We start from the raw sequence: 5029 nt of genomic DNA on the forward strand, positions 1-5029 counted from the left end.
CTTTGAGAATTAAAAACTTTTCGTGTGGATTCCGTCTCTGTGTGCTTACTGGCGCAGTGCACGAACATCCAACAGGCAGAGCTCGTGTCGTGCAGAGGGGGAAAGGGCCGCGCTGCCCTGTGGGCTTGCTGATAGCTGGATGGCAGCGGGCTGATGTCAGGAAAACGGGCAAATGCTTTGGCTTGAAAGAAAGAGTTCAAAGAGAAAAAAATACGTGACTCACTCGCATGGTTCGGAGTGAGATCACCCTGCTGTGTTCTGAGTCAGGACCCTGGAGCCCAGCAGCCCCCGGTGCCAGGGGGATTTAGGTCTGGGTGCCTGGTAGCCCCCAGCCTCAGTGCCAGGCTGCCTTGGGTAAAAATCGCATCTGTGCGTGTCAAACTCACATTTCTTTCACTGAAATTCCTTCAGGAGTTTGGGTTTTCTGATGGAATCAGTGACAATATGCTTGGGAGATGCTCTTTTATTTGTATTGTAAGGCTACCTCACTCCCAAAACTGATTAGGACCCACTTCGCTGTAACGTGCACCCAAAAAAAATCACATCATTTGCTCAAGCATGTTACACAGAAACAACATAAAAGATGTAGGTCCAAGGGTTTCCACCAGGATTAGGATGTAGATGCTGGTAGCATTGTGAAGTTACATGAGCTAGCACTTCAGCCGTTAGAAGCTCTAAATTACTTAAACATAATTTCTTCCCATATGGCCTACTTGCAAGTGAGTAGGCTAATTTCTTGTAAGCAGCAGAGCAGAAAATGTGTATCTTTTTTTTTTTTTTTTTTTTTAATGAGATTTAAATAGGTTGGGACAAAAGACCAAATGCGCAGAACATGTTTCCAGTGATCAACACACTGGGTTTTGTTAATGTCAACAGGAATCTTTGGGGTGATTTCAGTGAGCTTTGAGTCAAGCACCAGACGATTTGAAGATATCGGTTTCCCGTTGACTGTAGGCAAGCTGTGTATCTCTCCTCATTTTTTTAATCTATAAGGTTTGTCAAAACTAATCTGTACTTTATCTAGCTCATATGATTTATAGACATTGTTTAGGGCAGTGTTTAAATGACCGTAGCAAAGAAATTCTTAAATAAGCATAACAGCCCTTTTTGCATACAAAAAAAAAAAAAAAAAGCGATTGCAACTTCAAAAGTGAGTGTGTAGAAACAGTCCCTTCTTGAAATTCTTGCCCAATAGATCTATTCCTCCAGCCTTCAGGACATAGTTGCTTACTGACGAAACTAGTTTTACTCTGTTAATGTTAGAGAGACAAATTTACAATGGCAGCATCAGCTGAATTCCTTTGTACGACACAAATCCTCAACAAAATCATCAGCTCAGTTCTAACAGCAAGATCTTTATTACTGGTTATAAATGATTAAGTGACAGAAAGAGCACTTTGAAAGTCAGATACTGCTCTCAGTTTGTAGGCTTGGTATTTGGGAAAACACTGTTTTAACATGCTGAACAAATTGATACGGGTGTCCTAAAAGAAAAATAACACCACCTTGAGTGGTGTTTTTGCAATGCTACCTTTTCTGTCTATAGTACCATATATCTCATAGGATAACACATATCCCTGATAGCATTTAAGGAAGAACTAGCTTTATTTATTCCATGCACAATGGTTCTGAAGTCTGCTGCAGTGAATTGTCAACTGTTACTTAACCATGTTTTGCAAGGCAAAGCCCAGGACTCCCTGGGTGCTCTGAAAGCAGGCTGCAGCTGTAAGCATGTGAATCCACAGCTGGAACCTTCTCTCTCTCTCTCCTCCCTGGGGTGCCATTTAACTCTTTAGGTGTCTAAATCCAAATATCTCTTAGGTGTCCTGAAGCACTCATGAGTTTGTTGTTGACCATTTTCGGAACAGTCTGAAAGTTTATAAGAAAATTTGTAAGAAGCTGGTAAGCCGGACATTCATCAGCTTCAGAGCCTCATGCAAAGCAATTTTTAATCCCCCAGCACAGCCCTTGTAGGAGCGTCACACACTTTTAATCCACAGGGCTGGGGATTAGGAGTCACCATCTCTGAAGTGGTCAGGCAGTTGGACTCGATGACCTTTGAAAGTCCCTTCCAATTGAACTATTCCATTCCATTCCATTCCAGATTGTTCCTTCAGGGTACTTCCAGAGGGATCACGGCCTCTCAGGAAGACAAGGAATTTGAATCTGGACCTCAGACATGCTTTACCTACTAGCTATTGCAAAAGAGGAGAAAGGAGACAAGCCACTCACCTGTGCATCAGCTTTAGGAGAAGGGGCTGCTCTGTTCTTAGCACTTTCAGCTGGCTTCTTTTGTGAGTGTTCTTCCTAGGCTCCCACTCTCTACCCTCCATGCAGAGAAAATTAGATGTAATACCTCCTGTGGCCCTGCTCTGTGTCTGGGTTTTACATATGAGTTGTCAATGATATCACGTAATACCTCTGTGTAGAGGCATCGGTTGACTCTAATCACAAAATCGAAGAATGATCTGGGTTGAAAGGGACTTAAAGATCATCTGGTGCATCTGCATGGGCAGAGAGATCTTCACTGGATCAGGTTGCCTAAAGCCTCATCCAGCCCAACCTTGAACACTTGCAGGGATGGGACATCCACAGCTTCTCTGGGCAGCCTGTTCCAGTGCCTCACCACCTTCATCATTGTGACAGCAAAGTAGGAAGGACAGTAAAAAAAATAGTCCAAGCATGTACACAGTCTTTGAAATCTGCCAAGTGTAAGCTATGTCAAACTGCCAGAGGCAAAGGTGTGCAGCTGTCAGCCCTCCCCTTTTGGGAGCCCAGGACACTGCTCTGACAGCTTGAACATTGCAGTCAGTTGTCGTGATGGAAACAAGGCGAGAGGCCGTGTTTTAGGTAATAAGGTCTTGGGACATTAGAGGTTACAGCTAAAGATTGTCATCCCGCCTTCAGAAAATGATCTACATTGATTTCACAAGCATAACAGGTGCTTTATTTTTAGATTCATAGATATGAAATAGGGAAGGAAAGGAATATACATTTTGTTTGTTTTTATTTTTCCTTTTTTTCAGATGGTAGTGTTTAATCAGTCAAAGGATTAAAAAATTATTTCTTCTGGATTAAAAATTAAGCCTTTTTTCTTGATTTCGGGTTAATGAAGACAGTAAGAAAGGTACCTGACTTTGTATCTGGGAAATGTACATGTAAGAGGACTTGTTTTAAGGGAGCTGTAAAGTTAAATAGCCACAATCATCATTGTTGTTGATTTTCTGATTACACTGTTGTCTTGGTGCAAATATTTTAGTTATGCAAAGTACATACACAGAAAAAGCATTTTTTTTAATGTTCTTTCATTTATTTTGTGATACAGCCTCTGTTGAATTGCAACTAGCAGCTTTAAATACAAGCAGCTTTTCAAAACCGACGCATTTCTAAACCAGCCCTCAGTAAGAATGACACCACCACATCAATCCCTGGCACAGGCCAGCTATAAAATTACAAAACCACTCAGCCATCTGTATAATTAAATGCAAACCAAAGTAATCAAGCAAATGTTAAAGAAAATATCTTCATTTTGTAAACTTTGTAGGTGAAGGCCTACATCTGCTGATTCTGATTGGGAAGAAATGTATGTCTCCGACAAATATGCCTTATTATAGCTTCCCACTCTTTCAAACAGCATAGGCTGCTAGCAGATAAATGCAGAAATATTATTTGGTGCCTTCTGCTCTCTAGAAGTCAGTAATCTAAATCGCAAATACCAACAGATCAGGTAAAGGAGGTGTGAAATAAAAGTAAAGTGGCTGTGCAAGGACTGGGTGTGTCCTGTTAATGCAGGACATTGCCTCTGCCTCTCTGCTTTCATGCGTTACATAATTTTCCCCAGCTAACTACGGTGGCTTTCGTTAATAAGGTAGTTTTGTAGTCTCTTGGATGCATCAGGAAGACTGAAGCGAAACTGTGAATCTAGGTTAATTGAAATGCTTACGTGATGTTGATGTGCTAGATCCTGTGCTGTAGATCTCCGGAGGAAACCTGTAGTAAGCATAATTTGGAAAGTAAGGACAAAGTGACCTAAAGATTTCTTTTGCTGCTTTCTACGTTTAGCCTGAAGTTTGGAGCTCTACATCCCATAGACATGAGTCACAGCAGTTCAAGGGGCTGATTTATGAAATCCTCCCCGTTGTGCTGTCAGTAGGCTGCTCACAGTACACTAGAGCCGAGGAGCATTTCTGCTACTTTTATTTCTGCTGCATGCATCATCTCTGGTGCGTCCCTTGTGTGATACACTGTAAAGGCTGCAAAACTGGAAGTGTGCACATTGCAAAGCTGCTGGTCCCTCAGAAGTGCTGGCCATGGCTTCTCAAAGCTGCTTCAGCTCACTTTTAATTCTGATGAGGAGACAAAGAGGATCAATTCACTCCTGCCACTTGCATGCCTGCAATACTTGCCTCTCTAGTGAACACATACCAATACAAATATAAGCATTTCTGATCATTTATCCTGGATTTCAGATCAAACATTTAAATATCTACCCCCCAAAGTGGAACCCAAAGTCCAGAGTTGGGCAAAGAGGCTGCTTATATAAAACAGGAGGAGAATCAGCCAGTTAGTAAGCAAACTTATCTAGACAATAATTGAGAAGACTATATGTGGATTACACTCTTGGGTTTTGGTGTAAAATCCATTGTAGTCATGTAAATCCTTCCTCTGATCTGGCTTTTAGCCATAAGTATGCAGCAACTGTCTTGGAGAGACAGTAAAACCCTGGGCAACAAACACTCCCGGCAATTAGGGTGAAATGCCAGTGGAAGATGACTCGTATATAAGAGGCTAAATAAAGATGAGTATTGCTGCAGTTTTGTGTGCATCTCTGAATGCCCACATTATGTATCTCCATATTAGCACTGTCATTCCTATGATCTGTTTTTCATCAGGACTTAGCTACTGTGAATTGTGGGGAAAACAAGCCAGTCTAGCTGATGCTGGGGGGTAAACAACTATGGTTGCTGTGCCTGCTCTTGGGGAGCTTGCAGAGGTCGTAAAATAAGAATAAAAACAGTCATGAGCGTGC

This window comes from Aythya marila (genome assembly GCF_965140915.1).
Source record: "Aythya marila genome assembly, chromosome: 3".
Lineage (NCBI taxonomy): Eukaryota > Metazoa > Chordata > Aves > Anseriformes > Anatidae > Aythya > Aythya marila.